A 19,769-nucleotide genomic window follows, 5' to 3' on the forward strand; every position below is an offset into this window, starting at 1 on the left:
TGATTTTAATTTGAAAGGATTACAAGGTCAATTTTGGGGCTGAGAAACGCCCCCATCCTCTGAAGCTTATGAATACACACAGGTAAAATTAAGACTTTTTGTGTTTGAACAGTGAACATGCTGAAGATAAGAAAGGGCTTTTACCCAACAGCAACAGTGCACTAACCTGTAACCTCACCCAAATTTAACAGCAGCCAACCAAGCAGAGGCAAGAAGAACCACAAGTAATTGTGTATTGATTTTTGCTGCAGTGTTCTCTTTGTTGTTATCTCTTGCTATTCATTGGATGAATTAGCTGGCCACCTAGCTCGACCTTTAAAATAAATGTGACAATATGACTATGTTTTAAAACATTGTGAAATGTATGTGTCCAAGAAGGATATGTTAACATTTAGCATCTAAACACATCCATTGTGTTTGTTGATTTAGGTTTATGATTTGATGTTTTCATATAAAGAATTACCCTCAGCATAACACGTTAAACTTAAATTAATTAAATTTAAATTTGGCAATTTAAAATCCATCACAAACAGAATGGAAGATAAAAAAAAAAAACTGCAGCATATTTTCTCACTTTTGGTAACTGTATTCTGTTACAGTGAATGTAGGTAGTACTTTTAATCACTTGACAGTCAACATTAGTGGATTTATTTCAGTGTTTGCATCCCATGTCAACACATGTTTTCCATTTGTGATGCAAAGGGATTTTAAGCCCACAAAAATACCACATCTCTTACTTGTAAGTACACCAGGAGGCTGACGTAAATGGTTCCTCTCACTAGGGAGCTTGTATTTATGGTAAATCTGACATGACACAAACGCAGCACGTGACTTCATGTGATGAGTTGAGGAAACATGGTGGTTATATATGTCCACCCCTGCACAGAGCAAACTTGTGATTGATTTGTTCCCTTTAAGTGTTTTAGCCACCAGCCTCTTTAAGTGTGACATCACTGTGACTTCATCATGTTAAGTTTATTGGGCTAGGTAGGTCGTAGGAATCACTCGGTTAGAGAAATAATCAATGGATTTGCAGTTATATTACTATGTGTGAACCAGGTCTCTTAAAGCTGGAAGAACGAGACCATATACTCTAACCTGTGATGTCATGGAAAAACATCTTTACCCTTACCATTGATAATGAATGAGGCATCATGTTTGTGTCATCCACAGAAGTGACACTGCTACTGCTAGGACCAGTTCAGCCATAGCTTATGCACACATAAAGGGGTGGATAAAAAGTGAAACACTCACATGTTACATAAATTCTATTCCACTTACTGTGATTAACATGTTATAACCATGTTATAATTGTGATGTTAATAGCCAATCAGAATTTGATCATCTAAGCATTATTGCTGTATGCACATAAACCTCCTCTAGCTCTGTCCTCTGTCTCCTGCCCTACATCCTATCTTTACCTCACTCATTTGCTTTCTTTTCCTCTTCAGGTTTCTGTCCTCAAACACCCTCTTCACATATGCTCTTACATACCTCTCCTCACAGCCACATGCACTAGTTTATGTGCTAAAGGCATACAGTCCATCGACTCATTGATGCCTCTGCTCCTTCATGCAAATTGTCATTCTGCCCCTCTCGCTGTCCTTTCTCTCCATTCCCTCTTTCTACTGATTCATTGCAAGGGATTTCTCCCTTTCTCTTTGCGACACATGAGCCATGTGAAGCTCATTTTCCATGGTTGAGGCAGGTGAGGGGGGGGATGCAAATGACAAGAGGTTGCAATTTCTCCTATTGGATTTTGGGGCTGAGCTCAGACCCAGTGTCTGATTCTGTGGAATATGGAAAGGAGTTTTAATATGCATACTGTACATTAATCCCATGTCATGTCTTTCTCTCTGTATATCTCTAATAAATTTCCACACAATGTAGAATGTTGTTCAGCAGATATAGCTGGTGGCTGGTTTTGTCAAAGTGGCCTTCGATGGACGTTTTTTTTTTAACTTTGTTTATGATTATCTTACTTACAATAATGATGATGGGTTATGGGGGGGGGGGGGTTTACAAAAATGCACTAATGCACTACAGTGATTATACTTGGATTTCTACTTTTTGGATTCTACTGGATTTGTGACTCAGGCTGTTCAGAAATATCACAAGTTCAATTCTGTAGCATTTATGGAAAAGGCTGCATGTGTAGGAACATGTTTGTGTCGTTCATTGTATCTCTGTCTGTCTGTCCATATCCCTTTCTTTCTACCTCTCTCTCCATCTCTCTTTCCACACTACTGGGTTTTAATCACTGCTGTAATTGGCAACTCCCTGCTGTGCATGAGCACACACACACACACACACACACACACACACACACACACACACACACACACACATATGCTCTGCCTAGCTGCTGCAAATCCCTCTGGCAATGTATATGTGTGTGTGTTGTGGGGGCAGAAGAGAGCGATATGGAGAGATAAGGATAATGAAAGAAGGAGAGTTTCAGAACTGCAGGCCAACTCACCAACTCAACAATCTGTCTGCTGTGAACACTGTGAGGAAGTGGAGCTGTGCAGCCAAATTGTAATTATCTGAGACAAAAAAGACATGGCTCAAGATTTATTACAGAACAAAACATTGTGTTGGAGTTACTGGAGAACCTGATGCTGCCTCAGCTCAGTCAAAATAATAATTAGCCTTTTCATACTGAAAATATGCCACATACTGTTTATATAGGAACATATGCTTGAGGGGCTAATGAAAGAGGATGTCGGATGCTGTACAGATTGCAAAGCTTGGACTCGAATTTGCGACTTGGAGCACACCTGCAGCTGCTGTGCCCTTTGGCTATAATAACTTTATACAAGGCCTGAACAAGAGAATCGCTAAATGCAACGTCTGCGGTATAAAAAAAAAATGGATGCTGTATCGACCACATCAAACTTTATTGGTCCCCTAAAAACGCATCTGGATAGGTCAGTCACTTGGTAAATAGAAAGTTAACATTAGCGCCTATATACCGTTATGAAAATGTTTAGCTCAGCATCAGCTATTTAACGTAAGCTTGCTACTAGCTTTGGCTAAGGGAGGTTAACTTGATTAGAGTGGCGTTCGCTGAATATTTTGAAAGGATGAATAAGTGTTTGTTTGCTTGCCACACTTGTTCACATAGAGTACAGGCTTTGCCTAGCCTGACAAGCCAGACCCACATCAAGATGTTGGATCTGGGAACTCACCATTGGCAGGGCTCAATCCGAGGGGCGGGATAAACAGTTGTCTTTCAAATTCCCTCTGCACGCGATAGGAAAGCACTACAACCAACCAGAGCAACGCTAGTTGATAGATTCAACTTTTCTCGTATCCGGTCGGCAAAACTCCGAACACATCTTCCTTTTTTAAGAATGACTTCAGTGCCGTTCTTTGTTCTTTTCTCTAAGAAAAGCTTCACTCCAAGTCTTCCAGAGTCGCAGTCAAAGCCAATTCAAAAGGCCGCTGTTCGCCAGCAGCAGCAGCCATCTTCTTTGTTTTCAAGTAGCAGGGAATTCACGCGGAACCGTTGCAACTCTGCCGTCATTATGTTAAGCCCGCCCACCGACTCTATACACGATGTGATTGGTGTGACTAGAGTTTGGTTTTTCCAGCTCGCAAGCCAACGGAGAGTTGCTAGACTGACCCTGGCTGCAAATTACATTTGCTGCCGCTATAGGGTGCATCTAGATTTCTAGGCTAGGCTTTGCCATGTCTATAAAAAATTGGGTAACTTAAGCATTCACGTTCCTTTGTCACTATCTGCTGGCTAACGTTAAAACCAAGAGAAAGACCACGTTAATTATTATTGACTACAGGCAGTTTACAGGTTTATTGCTGACCACCTAACATAACACATTTATTGATCCCGCAAGGGATATACAGTACTGTGCAAAAGTTTTAGGCAGGTATGAAAAAATGCTGTAAACTAAGAATGCTTTCAAAAATGGAAGTGTTAATAGTTTGTTTTCATCAATTAACAAAATGCAGTGAATGAACAGAAGAGGAATCTAAATCAAATCAATATTTGGTCTGACCACAGACACAGACAGCATCAATTCTTCTAGGTACACTCGCACAAAGTTTATGAAGGAACTCGGCTGGTAGGTTGTTCCAAACATCTTGGAGAACTAACCACAGATCTTCTGTGGATGTAGGCTCCCTCAAATCCTTCAGTCTCTTCATGTTATCCCAAACAGACTCCATGATGCTGAAGTCAGGGCTCTGTGGGGGCCATGCCATCACTTCCAAGACTTCTTGTTCTTCTTTACGCTGAAGATAGTTCTTAATGACTTTGGCTGTATGTTTGGGGTCATTGTCTTGCTGCAGAATAAATTTGGGGCCAATCATACGCCTTCCTGATGGTATTGCATGATGAAGTATCTGCCTGTATTTCTCAGCATTGAGGACACCATTAATACTGACCAAATCTCCAACTCCATTTGCAGAAATGCAGCCCCAAACTTGCAAGGAACCTCCACCATGCTTCACTGTGGCCTGCAGACACTCATTATTGTACCGCTCTCCAGCCTTTCGGCGAACAACCTGCCTTCTGCTACAGCCAAGTATTTCAAATTTTGACTCATCAGTCCAGAGCACCTGCTGCCATTTATCTGCACCCCAGTTCTTATGTTTTCATGCATAGTTGAGTCACTTGGCCTTGTTTCTATGTCAGCGGTATGGCTTTTTGGCTGTAACTCTTCCATGAAGACCACTTCTAGCCAGACTTCTCCGGACAGTAGATGGGTGTACCTGGGTCCCACTGGTTTCTGTCAGTTCTGAGCTGATGGCACTGCTGGACATCTTCCGATTTCAAAGGGAAATAAGCTTGATGTGTTTTTCATCTGCTGCACTAAGTTTCCTTAGCCGACCACTGCGTCTACGATCCTCAACTTACCCTGACTTTTTGCACTTTGTGTACCTATAAGAATTTATGCTGGTTTGAAGGCAAAGGGTAGTAACATCAAATATTGATGTGATTTAGATGTTTTTTTGGTTGCTCACTTTGCATTTTGTAAATTGATAAAAAATAAACAATCATTATTTATATTTTTGAAAGCATTCTTAGTTTACAGCATTTTTTCCACACCTGCCTAAGACTTTTGCACAGTACTGCACATGCACTTATCAGAGTTCAGTGTCTTGCTCAAGGGCACCTTGGCAGTCACACTGCCCAGAAGGTAAACTGGCCAAACCAAGCCAAGTCCCTACAGACTGAGCTACTGCCTGTAACCTAACTGTTATAGGTTACAGTTATCATTGCATGCCTAATAATATTAGCAATATTTTCCTGTTACCCTGAGTATTGTCTGTATATCCATTTTTAGCCACCCTCTCTATATTCTCTCAGAACCCTATGGTTCCAGATGGGGTTTGATATGTTAGCTATATCATCCAGATCTTAGTACCATAATTAGCAACCGAATCAATTTTCCATGTTGTTCATCTACAAGTTTACTGAACTCAACAAAGCAGAGGGACAGAGCAGCATTGGTTCTTTCTTCCTAACTCAGACAAGAGGTGTTCAGGTATACAGCCAGGGAAATCCTAGACTAAAGGCCATTGTTGAATAAAGGAAAGCTTTCATTGTCTGTTCTTTTCATATTGCATTGTAATAGCCTGTCTAAAATGTTCATATACCAAACAACTAATCAATGCTGATACTGTATGCTAATAGATTCATGAGTGATGATAATACAGTACATGCTTTGAATTACTTAGTTATGCAGTGTTCTAAGCAGACCGAATGGCATGCAGCATATATAATGCTCATTACAACTATAAGAGACTTGACTTGACTTGTGAGCAGATCCAGATAAATAGTTTACTGAGGGCAGACAGAGTGTGTCCTATTAGTTTATTTGCACCAAGTAAAACTTTCAACATTGGAGCACTTACAAGTCAGTTCAAGTTTACACTTTTAGCCTTAGTGGACATGAGGCTAAAAATATTCTTGTGGATATAGACAAGTAGTCCCTTTTACACTCCAGTTTTTTTTTAATCTAAAGTGCTGCAGTTATACATATTAATAAGTCAACGTTCCATCAAGTGATCATATTACTGTTTATTGATCTCAATTGATGATTTTTGTGATTAGACAATTCCAGATTTTCTTCTAGCAGAGGGGCCTGTTATGGGCTCACTGTGACCCACCATGGCTCTTGTAGAATGGCTGTATTGATTTACACAATAGTGTTTTTCTTTTTACATAGAGTTCTGTTGTGTCTTGTATGTTTTTGTACAAAATATGCTGAACTGTCTGTAGTAAGTAATGCTACAGGAAATACACATTTGAAGTCAGCTTGCAGTGCCAGCTGTCAAATTTAGAGGGGAAATTGAAAGATTACATGAGAGATGTTAGTTTAAAAAGTTATTGTATATAATATAAACATACCCTAATGAATTACTATTCAATGTCATCACAAATACCAAGTGCCTGTGACAATCAGAGTCAAACTACACAAAGAAAACTTACTTTTCAACATTTTTACTTAACTTTGTACTAACATGTACAGGGGTGATCACAATAACAGGGACACCTGTACAATCTTCCATAATTTAATCCAATGCATTGCAAAAAAAACCCTAGCCTGTAAATATTATGAAATTATTTTCTGTTGAGGCTGTGTCAGAGAGGCCTTAATTAGTGATTTTTGTTGGCAGTTTGTTGCCAATTAATTCATTGTGTTGAGACTTAATACACAGAATGGCAACACAAACTACAAGTACAGCAGAAGACATATGCAGTAAAAAGTTTTCACTTTCACTCAGAAAGAATGTGTCTCATCAAAAAAGAGTTTGTTGAATTTGTGCTGAATATATTGAGGCTTATTGGACCAGCAGTCCAACAAATCCTTCACTGTGAGAACTATCTGACAATGGCTGTGCTAAACCCAATGCTAAAGAATCCCGACTTTATGGTTATCATGGCACATTGGCCGCAAAAAGGAAAGTTTCATGCTTTGTGTGTGTGTGTGTGTGTGTGTGTGTGTGTGTGTGTGTGTGTGTGTGTGTGTGCGTGCGTGTGTGTGTGTGTGCGTGCGTGCGTGCGTGCGTGTGCATGTGTGTGTGTGTCTTTTATGTGGGTCACCCCACCATGTCTAATGGCCCCTTGCTGTGTGCAGCGTCCTGCGCTGAGCTGCTCCCTGCTGTCACACTCACACACAAAAACAAACGCATACACGCAGTGGGGGAGATATTGGGATGTCCCTCACCCTAATACCCTCCACAATACACCACCACTGCATCTGTTGCTCCTGTTCTCAAAGTTGATCAGTGAAGTGCTAGCATGGCTCTGCTCTCTCTTTTTTAGATTTTGTTCTCTTTCCTCATCACCTCCTCTCTCTCTCTCTGTCTAATTTGTATTACTACTAACTATTTTTTTTATCATTTTTCTCTGCATTTAGGTTTTTGTTTCTATATTTCACTCAAAGTTGACTTGGATGGAATTTTAAGGATTAGCTGATGATCCATTCTTTGTGTTTTGTTTGTGTAAAACAGAAATGAAGGCTTGGCCCTCTGCAGGCCTCCATCATACAGACACAGTGTCTGGCAAAGTGCTAGCATTGGCCTCAAACAGGTGAGCATCTGCATCACACACATTTAAAACACCACTGTGACTTGTGTTTTGTATATTTCTCTTAGGATTCAGGTTTTTTAATGCAATAATTGGTACATTATAGGACAATCATTTGGTATATTTGATTTGATGTGTGTCAAATACAATGCTGCTGGATGAGAAACGTATCAGTACTTTATCATGAAACAGCTTGTTAGCATTGCTAACACCAAGCTAACCAATGAAATAATGGTATCACTATGTCTTATAGAAACAACTGCACCCAGCCAGCTTATGCCTTTTATTGTAATGGTATAGGTACAGTATGTTTGATTAGTAGTATTACTATTACTAGTTGGGTGAAGAAAGGTTTTATGGACATGTCTAAATGTATTCTGCCTGAATGTGTGTTGTTTCTCTACAAAGATGCCAGTGTTTTAGTTTCCTCTGTGTGTCTGTCTAGGCAGTAACCAGACAGTAGGGAAGAAAAAGATTGTCATTAAAATTCTAGCACTGCAATTTAATATTCAACCGGCATTGTTGAATAGTTTGAGGAGAGGAGAGCAGAGGATACAGCTAGAACCTGCACATTCCCACTGTACACCTGAAACACACACATAAACACACATGAGCATATCAGGAAAATGCATGAAGACATACATGCAAATACAATAAAGTGAACATTTATCTAGACAAACTTGCTGCATGCGCAAAAGTAAAAGTGCATGAAACATCTGTACATGTTCTCACAGACACATGCTCCAAAACATAGCATGCATATTTACTTTGATCCATAAAGCAAGGAAACACACATACACACACAGACTAAATCTCAGCCACAGAGAAGCCAGCTACGTCAGTATATTTTCACACTGCGGTAGTGTCTCTTTGTCTGCCTGTCGGCCAGCCTGCTGTAAGATGGAGGGCGAGAAATATGCTTTTAGTGGACGGCTTCGTAAGACAGAAGACACGGCTTTGTCATTTTTGTTTCTATACGGCATTGTTGAAGTATTTGTGTTCTGTCACACCATTATTTTAGTTTGGCATTTGGTGTTGTGTGTGTATGTCTGATCATTTGTACACCAGTTAGGAGGGTGTATGTATGTGTGTGCATGTCGAACAATGCATACATTTACTAGTTCTGCATTTCACAGTTATGTATGCTTAGTATGTGTGCTGCCTGTCCATATTAGTCCACGCAAACATGCTAACACGTACCTGGTGTGTGTTAAATTATTTGTGTGTACATGAGTGGGGGATGGCGACCTTCTGTCCACCTGTCCACGGCATCAGCTGTTGTTTGTGTAGCCACACACACACACACACACACACACACACACACACAGAGAGAGAGAGAAAGAGAGAGAGAGAGCAGGGGTAAATTGTTCCAATTCAGTCCTTGTTGCAAAGGAGAACTGCAAGAGCCTGGCAGTTGCTATGTAGGAAGCACACACAGAGAGAGAGACACACACACACACACACACACACACACACACATACTAACAACACAAGATTACAATATAATGCATCCCAGTGCCACAGCCCTGTAGCAACACATGCCACCTTTGTAAAGCTTACAGTATGATGTGAAATTTTGTTTGGGACTGTTTGATTCAGCTCTTTGCTAATTTTGTATATTTTTGTATATATATTGTACAGTGAGGTGTCATAGCAGCTATCCATCATCACTGTGGGGTGCTTGTTTATAATTGAGCATATAAAAGTCAACTTTTATTCAAAGCTGTCATTAGTTTGTGTTATCAGTTGCGCTCTGTCATTTTCATTTTAAAGATAGCCTCCACTACTTGACCCACATCAGCAATGTCACAGCACTGTAAGATGCAAATACAATAAGTACTTTCCCCACAAACCCCACTCTTAAACCAGCACAGCAGTAAAAGTGGGTAATACATGCATTTTTACCCAGCAGCCCGACAGTCATTTTTTTGCATGCACTGCCTAAAGAGAAAGCCACTACAAGGGAAATGCATCGATATGTAACACACATGGGCACAAAATAAAACCCCAGAAATGCATGGCCCAGCAGAGAATGACACAGATCCATAGATAATGATTCAGATGTATAGAAGGCCTCAGTGAGAGAAGGTTTGCCATTGTGTGATAAACACAAACACAGATGCATTTAGGCTTTGATTTCAGGTTGCTTTTCACTGCTCGCAGTGGGAGCTGTCCTAAAGAAACAACCTTCACACACTCTCTCTCTCTCACACACACACACTCTCTCACACACACACACACACACACACACACACACACACACACACACACACCATGGACCGGACTGATAGGATTAGAAACTGGCGCTATAGTCACTCTCTCTTTCTCTTTTTCTTCCTCTCTCACCCCCTCTCTCTGCCAAGCCTTGATTATTCACAAGGTTAGTTTCTTGCCTATAGCAGTAGCAGACACAGGTTCATTATCTCTCCACCTCTTTTCCTCTCCCTCTCTCTCTGTGTCTTTCTTGCAGTATGTTAATGCACGATGATTGAGTGAAAGGGCTTGACTCGAGCAAAAACTAAATTTACAGGCTCACAAAAGATCCACTGAAACACAGTGTGGCTGAAATGCTACGTGTCAAATCTTCTTTGCATTTTTCATTTTACAGTTCAAGCTAAAATAGAGCTCTTTGTCAATACAAATTTCAATTATCTGTATTGTGTTTCTATTTCTGCAACCTTACCTTATTTTCCATTGGAATTGAATTTCCATGCCTAAACGCTTAATCACCCTTTTGATGTAATAATTAGGGAATTCAATTGAGGAGGAAGAGAATTATTTTAATATTAAAATAATTAAAACATGTATATCTATCTATTTATCTATCTAAGACACATTTGTATATTTTACTTTATGTTATCAATGGTCTGGGTTGGCTCCAGATCCACAGAATATTATTAATGCATTTGAGGATCGATGTCAGTTGTCAAGTATCTTAATAAAAACACAGCAGAACTGGAGAAGGCGGGTTTTGTAAACTACTGATGACAAGTATGGTGGAGGATATCAGTGCTGCTGCAGCAGGCTTCAAAAGGTAGCTGTCGGCCAGTCCTCCACTGTCACAGAGGAGCTGTTGTTATAAAACCTCCACCAGTAGCTCAGATTAAAAAAATACAGCATGCAAGGAATAATTTTGGACAAATTTAAAAAAAGAAAAAATCGAAAACACATTTGCTTGTGAGAGTCATTCATTTCGTAACAGATATTCTAACAACTGAAGCTTTATTTATTTTGTTCCTCATTTGTTGTCAGGATATGGAAAGAGTGTTAGTTTTTCCCTCTGTCTTTGGACAATGAGGAGAGTGTGAGTGTAGTGTTGACACATGTTAGTGCTGGCTGATTAGTCGACACATAAAGGAACACGCAGCCCCTCCATCACTATTCAGCCATTTTGTATCCCTGTCTGTCACACTGGTGGTGTGTGTGTTGTGTGTGTGTGTGTGTGTGTGTGTGTGTGTGTGTGTGTGTGTGTGTGTGTGTGTGCGCGCGCGCGCGCGAGGCTTTTGTTAAGGTAATGCAGAGGAGAGAGAGAATGAGTGAGGGAGAAGACACCGTGAAAAATTACACAGACCACAGCCGATTTCCGATGACCCAGCGATGCTTTTTTCCTTTAACGTCTGCACATCGGAATCGTACAATTTCACCTCAAAAGTCTTGATTTTATAATAGCAGGGAAACACATGAAATAAACAATTTTAATGATAAATTGATAGTGAGGTGTTGTGTAGGCCTGTTGTCTATTGTGTCTTAAGTGGATTAACAGAGCGGTCAGTGAGACAGACAGCCAAAGTGGCAACCATAACTATTGTTTACAAGCTTGTGTCTCCTCTGTCGCTTCAAATTTTCAATTTTAATTTCTTAGACTTTCCCACACGGGGGTGGAGTTAGTGCAAAATTGTTGTATACTTTTTTTGATAAAAGCATGAAAGTTGACACAGTCACATCTCACAAATTTACAGACATTGTTTACATTTGTAGCTTCCTTAATGTTGCTGCATGTGGTCAGATGGGATTCTATAGATTTTATTGTAATCTACTATTATTTAAACATAGTTTTATAACAGATACAATGCCAATGCATAATGTAAAATTCAGGATTTCTGATTCTGGTCTCTACATGCCATGCAACATGCAATAAAAAGGACTGAAAGCCTCTGTACCTCTCTGCATTTTACATTTTGAAATGAAATTATTATTGTAAAATGTCACAGTGAAATCTCACTTTGCAATGTTTGTTTTGTTATATTTTGAATATTCACATACCATAATACTTCACTATCTCTATTTAATAAACACATTTCCAGTTCTATGTACAATATTGCTCGAATGTGTCATTTTAGCATTATTTTTTCATTTTATAGGAAGGTATGTAAACACATAGATATTAGTCATAATGTTCAAAGCAAAGTCATTTAGTCATCCATCACAGACATAAAACTATTAGTTCTTAGAAATAAACTCTGCGATAACAACAGTTAATTGATATCAACATAGTTTAATATAGATTAAAATATAACTAAATGTCATGAACAAATTTATCATTTATATTAACAAATAAATATGCCACTACAAAAATCTTTTCAGAACATGATTAATATTTTACACAATTTGTTAAAAACAGCAGACCATAATATTCAAATCTGTTGCAACATTGAAATGTGTGTAATGTAAATACCTCAGAAGATACTAACAAACATATGGTTGATCATAATTATTAGCTTTATTTGGTATATACACCAAAATGTTCTAGATAATAGACTATTAGCATTAAGTGAAGTACTTACAGTGTATGTTTGAACCATATACAACCTTATTTTGTTAAATAATAATGATGATTATTATTATTATTATTATTATTATTATTATTATTATTATATAGTAATTATGATGCTTACAAGAATAGAGAGAATAAAAAATAAATAAATTGTAACTAATTAAGTAGACATTATGTGTTTGAACAGCATAGCTCCCCCTCTGGCTTTTAGGTGGCTTAACATCTTTAATACACCTTATTTGATGGATGAATGTTGGGATGGTAAAGTGTGTGGTTCATCCTTTTTTTCAATTTGGGCTCCAGTCTTGCTTTTAGAATGTAATGCAGAAGAGTCTTATTTCAGCAGCACAGCATATAATTAGTATTTATTTATTTAATATAGTATGTTGCTCTTTCCTCAAGTACATTTTGTTCTTGACATAATCACATTATTTCCTCGAAAGTCAAGCACTGAGCAATCATCTAAAACATTATCTGATAGTTTTACCTCTAACATGATTTTCATTTTGTGTACTACTGTAGATATCAAGAGCCAGAAAGACATATTTTGACGCGAATTGTAATGAAAATACATATATTCCTCAGCTTTATATCATACTATTCATAGCGATCAAAATTAAAATCATGTCAAGTGAAGCTTCTTTCATATTTATCGTCTGCATATTTCTTATCTCTACAGATAAAAAATACTCACATCTTTCAGATACATTATCATGCTGCATATGTCTTATCTCTACAGGTAGTAGACGTCTATATGTATACACTTAACCTTGCCTACAATAGACCAAAATGATAAGATTTCTATAGTTTCTTAAGTGCTGATGGTGTGATTTACCTTCAAGGCCTTGAAATTACAGACAAGGATGTTTTATTCTTCTTATTTCTCTGTAATTCTTTTGAAAATGATTTTAATAGACACAAGCTGCTGCAGGTTGTGTGTTACTGCGTGTGGTGGCGTGTACATCCGTCGAATGTGTGTGTTGTCCAAATATATGTGTGTTTAGTATTATGGTAGTATTATATTATTGTTAGGAAAGATTATGTGCAGTGTTTTAAATTACAATAGGTCTGTTCTATCATTAACAAAATAATTAAATGGGTGATGGTTTTCTGTAGTTATGTTATGAAAATTCAAGCTTCATTGTGTATTTCAGTGTCACACTCAGGAGACAGATTTAAAGGGGCGTTTCACTGATTATTAATACCCTTTATATTTTGTCCTTGCATGCAATTTTGTGTTGAGGCTCATTAGATTTTTGAATCAATTTAGATCAATGGTGCCTGCCTAAGTCAGAAGATATATAATATCATCCACCTCAACACTGGTGGCTTTCTTGCCTTCTGTTTTTCTTGTGTTATCAAGGAATATAATTAAGGAATATAAACAGCACCCAGCTTTTGTTTGTTTTGCAAAAGCACTGAATGAGTTGTAGAATAGGAGATTAGGGTGAAGGTGAGGTGCACAAAGTCAATGACAGCATTAAAAGGGACTGTTTGTTAAGCCAAATTACCTTTTAACATTTAAAAGGAGCGTCTTCTCCTCACCATTGAATCCATCTACTCCATTCAGTCCTGTTAGCTTTGATTGAGGCCTGTGCTATGAGCCGCTATTCATGTCCAACCGTCAATGTAAGCAGAAGAGTGTTGTCATGACTGTGTGTGTGTGTGTGTGTGTGTGTGTGTGTGTGTGTGTGTGTGTGTGTGTGTGTGTGTGTGTGTGTGTGTGTGTGTGTGTCTGTGTGTGTGTGCATGTGCGTGTGCAGCAGCCTTTTAAACGGAGGTTTAGCATCCACAATACTCCTTTTTCTGTTGTCTATTTTTCACTCTTTCTTTTTTAGTCCATGTCATACATTCTACGTATAGTGAACACACACACACACACACACAGTCACTTAGACCTTTGGCGGATCAGTCATGCTAGAGGTCGTCTATGGGCCGACTTGACATTGTTGTTTATAAGCTGCTTTGGAGCAAGAGGAGAAGTTTAAATGACAATTTCAAATAGTTATACAAGAAAAGGCATTCTCACAGGCTTTCTCACATATAGCTCAGTGTCAGTGAACCAGGCTTTGTATGGAAGGGGGAGGGCGTCAATTCATTCTCGGTTCGACCCTTTCCGAATGTGAATAGAGACTGCAATTGATTTGCTAATGATAGAGTATTCACTCTTAATAAGATGGATACAACAACCCTGTCCTTCGCAATATTGTAATGTTTGGAGGAAAATTGGCTTCCTAAATAGATTAAACTGAAGATGAACTGGAGCCAGCCGTGCAGGATGTTTTATGCTGCGGAAAGATGATTTGAGATAAATGTGATACAGCTATTTATGTCAGTTTCGTTGCTTGAAATAGTTGAGGTTAACCAAATTGTGATTATTGAGTGAGTTGAAATGTATGCTCAATCACTTATTAAATTAATCTGAATGTAATCAGTGCTCTCGGGAGACGCTCCCACATCTCAGTGGAGGATGCCTGGCTTAGACTGCCAATATCAGTGTCATCTTTTGATACAATGTATAATTTAAATCATATTGTATTATTTTTTATATTTTTTCATTATTGGATTATTATTCTAAAGTAGTGTGTGATAGTATTTTTTAAGGGAATTTTTATTCTCAGTTCATATTCTTTTTCTTTTGTTGAAAACAAAAAAAAGATTTCAAGATATATAATATTGCTTGGGTTGTCAGATTAAAGTGGTCGTATAATATTAATTAGTGATTGTTTTCTTTAACACATACATAAACAAGACACTTACTGATTATTGTTTATTTCTCACTCCCCTCCCCCCCCCTCTTTTCAAGACATCAACAGCTGCTGTAACATGCATCATTTCATCATTGCATCAATGTAATCTATCCAAACTAAACCACATCTGCTATATCATGACTAAAAATCACTCATTTGAAATTGCACTCCCCCTGCTATTTGCCATCACACTAACATTTGCACTCTGGCTTGTTAAAAAATATTTCTTAGTTCATAATGGTATGACAATAATAATAGTAATTTGTGACCTGCTATGTGACACAAATGGCATATAAATCCAGATGTGACTGGCTGTAATGAGCAGCTGTTGAAGATAATCCAGTTGATAAAGGACTTTTAGAAGCTTTAAACCCTTCAGCTCCAGTATCTCTGCATGTGGAGTTTAATTTGAACATGGCATCATGAGATGTAATGAAATATCAGGGAGCGGTGTGGTAGCTTAGTGTACCAGCCACATATTCACAGTGTCATGTTGATTGAAATCCAGGGCATGGCCTTCCTCTCCCTCTGCCGATCTTGTATTTAATAAAACAGAAAAATGACATTATCTTTAAAACAGCTGGAAACACAATCTGTGTTTTTCTTTGTCCATAGGCTTGCTGTGCTGGTTGCCATGCCGTTGCTTTGCAGTAATGGTGTTATGGATACACGGTGAGAAATCTCAGCATGATTTTTACATGTAGATCTCAATGCTAACACATCACACGGGTTTACTGGGTAGCTGTGAATAGCTGTCAATGGCTTTCAGCTGTTTCTGTCTTCCAGATCCTCAGTTGCTGTGTGTTGCCTCTCTGTCTGCGCAGGATAGAGTGCGGGATGGAGGACTTTTACCATGGCAACCACTAATGCAGTATGGATGCAGGGACTGAGCCTTGGCTACGGTTGTACTAATACAGGATTCATGGAAGGCAGGTGAAATGTTATCCGGGTTGTTGTTTTAAATGAGCAAGTAGTGCTTTTGATGTCTTGTGTGGTCAACACTAAATCCTACTTGGCTCTGCTGTGGAAATGAGATCCCCTGTATATGTTCAGCACCACAGCATCTTTTCTGTTTACTTTCCTTTCAGCAGTTTGTAAATGACAAAAGAAGCTCTCCACAACATGGTTTCCCATATTGCAATATAGCACCACCACTTTATTTTTTTATATCAGCTCTGCTGAAGTGTCTCCTTCACATTGTTTCCTATATCGGCTTATACTGCCCAATCCTTATAATCCCACTGTAGTCTGAGTCAAATATCTGGTTCCTGCAGTGTCCTCTCACCTTCTTCTAGGAATTGATTTCTGTATCCTTCTTCTCATTCTCCTTTTCTCACACTGGATTACAAAGTGACACCGAACAGGTTAGCATAGAGTTTTGATTAAAGTAACTTGCTGGTTGATAACTTGTCATGTTTCTGCCGCTAAATTTTTGTAACAGTTTCCCCACTGTATATTTGGTGGGGAATAAGGTAATGTTTAGATGATGCAATGTTTCGTTTTTTTTGGAATACTTTATTTTCATTTTCCAGTTTACAAGAACAAGAACAAACACAAACAAACAACCCCCCATGCCCCCCTCCCCAAAAGGATGCTTCAATATTTTAAAGTAGGTATACAATGTTTCGAGGTCAGTCACATTCGAACATCACATTGTCCACATAATCTAGATAGGGCTGCCAAATTTTAATAACGGTGTTGTAGATGATGCAATGTTTGCATGTGTAAAAGAAATTCACCGTGTTCTGAAACGTGCAGTGTAGAACACTAAACAAAATCACAGATACAGAGGTGGTGCTGCTTGATAGTTCATTCAAAGCTAATTAATCTTATTTTTTTGGATTATTGATGCATCCTATTTTTATGATGAAGTATCATATTTATATTTGTATACATGAAGTACGCTATAGGCCTTATTTGTCTCATTTCCTTGAGAAATAAATACAGTATATACATTCACAGATTGAGACGTCCATGACTCTTCAGTTTCTTTAAAAGAAATATGTGTGGTTTGCCCTGCTGTGTGAGAGCCACTTTTCAAGAAGGCCATAAGTCACAACCCTCTACACGACAGTGTCAGTCCAAAACAAACATTCCTTCTATGTGACCCTTTCTTTAAGCGCTTCCCTGACCTGCGCTGCTGTTGCTGTGCACGTGTGTCCCTGTGTGTTGGGGGGGTGTTTGTTTTGTCTGCCCCTATCTATAGCTCTGTCCTGCCCCTTTCTTTCACAGTTAAAGAAAGGAACCACACCCCTCAGGCCTTGGCCTAGTGTATGCGTGTGTATGGCGTTTCACTCTCTTGGGATTTTGGGATTTCGGGATTTCTACTGCGGTCTCTGTTCTTTAGTAATATACGCAACACCAAATACATTTACCTCTGCATAATAAAGTACACATTCTATAAAAGGTATATTATTATTTACATAAAGGTACACAGGCATACACACATACACAGTATATGTACAAAAATACCCACATTTGGGCACACACAATACTTTATCCTTTACTGTTCTTTCTACACACAGCATACACATCCATATAGAAGGTTTAAGGAAAGGCATTCAAAGATAGAGGCATGTGAGTGCACACCTACATACAGTACACTTACACATATATTAAAGAACATTGCACACAGGCATACACACAGACACATGATTATGTGCGTATGTAAACACACAGAGTTGGCTTTAGCCAAAAAGAATAGAGCTTAAATGTGACCTGTGCTTCCCTTGTGAATATTAAACCCCAGGAAGAGCAAAACCTCCCTGTTGTTATGTGTTTGTGTGTGTTATTTCTGCTCTCCTGGGTTTTGTGTTATCATGGGCTCCTCCTCTGTGTAGTGAGAGCAGAAGGCACCTACACATACATGCAGTTTCCTCACAACCATGCATTAAGCCGGATGAGTGCACACAAGTCAGGATAATTGTTGGTTCTGTCAAAGTGTGTGTGTGTGTGTGTGTGTGTGTGTGTGTGTGTGTGTGTGTGTGTGTGTGTGTGTGTGTGTGTGTGTGTGTGTGTGTGTGTGTGTGTGTGTGTGCGCAAGCAACAATTTATGCAATCCCCAATGGTTTGCTTGTGTGTGCTGGTCTGTATTATAATTTTTAATCTGCTTTAGCACATTTATATTTTAAAACTGTAAGACACACTGTGTTGGACTATTTATTCAGTCAATATTAAAACCCTGGCAATGTTTTATTATGATGTTGTCAGACCAGCTCCATGGACATATTTTAAAAGTTGAAGGCCTCATCTTTACCCAATGAACAGATTTATGCTATTAGCTGATTACTTCCAAAGTGAATTGACCTGCTCGCTGCATGATGTTAGATAGCAGCCAAATATTAACAGCAAAGATACACAATAATTCATTCAGTATGGAAAATACATCTATAAATCAATCTTAACATGTCCTGCATTGCAAATTAGCATTTGACAAAAAAATTATTACTTATGATTTATTGTATTGTAAACTAAATGAAGACATCACAACAAATGTGTCATTACAGTATGTTTTTTTCTGAAATATGCTGTTTTGATGTCCATACCAATCTGCATTTATCAATAAATTGCAGGTGTAAATACTCGACCAGTGAACCCCTCCCGCTGCCATGGTGCAACATGAATCCAGCTGGAAGAACAAGTGCTGCGTGGGCTCCCTGAAGTGCTGCTACACTGGGTCATTGGAGAGCCACAACGTGTTTGGGAACAAAACAGTCTGTGTTATTTCAGCACAGCCTGTTGGATGAAGGGCCATTTCACAGGCATTATGGATTAATCTTTGGCAGCATCCCTTCAGGATCAAACAAAATTGAATGTTTAACCTCACAAGCTGAGAGGTCTCTTGTGATAAACCAGGATTGAGAGGATTGAATCTAACCCACAATAAATATGCTCTTCTGATTTTTGCACTGGTACATACAGTATAAGGTGGGAAACAATGATCTCGATATATAATCATAATAACCAGTAATGTAAACAACTACGTTTTCAGAATAGTTTTAGAAGTGTTATATTTCTAGAAATTGTTAAGGTTGGGTAAGCTCTATTTCACAGATAGAAATGTATTTTATGAAGAAACTCACAAGAACACTATCTTACAAGAGAGTGCACTTATGATCTAGTGAAGGATTACCATCTAACAAGCATGATTATGTCAGACACTGCATGTTCTCTCTTCAGAGATGCAGTTTTCATAATACTATTTTTCACACCCACAAACTTTTCTTTAGGGTTTTATATTACGAATATATATTGGAAATGTTGGAATCAAAGTGCCTTGCTCAAGGACAATAGTTATTATTGAGAGGAGAACACTATACATATCTTAGCTTTATCCAGTCATATTTGAAATACATACTTCTGGTCACAAGACTCAGACGGTCTCTATACTAGCTTTCCACTGATATGTGTTTTGGAATATAATAATTATCTGCAACCCAGAGTGTTATGTCGTCTTGTTTTCTTGAAGTCACTCACTGTGCCATGATTCTGTACCCGTTTGGTCACATCAGCATGCTCTTGGGAAATCACGTGACTACATGAACCGAGCAATTTGATTTCACAAATCATGGCTATATATTAAACTGACTGACAGCAGTAATTCCCACTGTGGTTTGAAAGCCATTCAAAATAAAATCAATCACTCTCAGTTCCCGTAATTTTGCAATGTTTCAATCTAATGACATAG

Source organism: Sander vitreus, chromosome 6, assembly GCF_031162955.1.
Source record: "Sander vitreus isolate 19-12246 chromosome 6, sanVit1, whole genome shotgun sequence".
Lineage (NCBI taxonomy): Eukaryota > Metazoa > Chordata > Actinopteri > Perciformes > Percidae > Sander > Sander vitreus.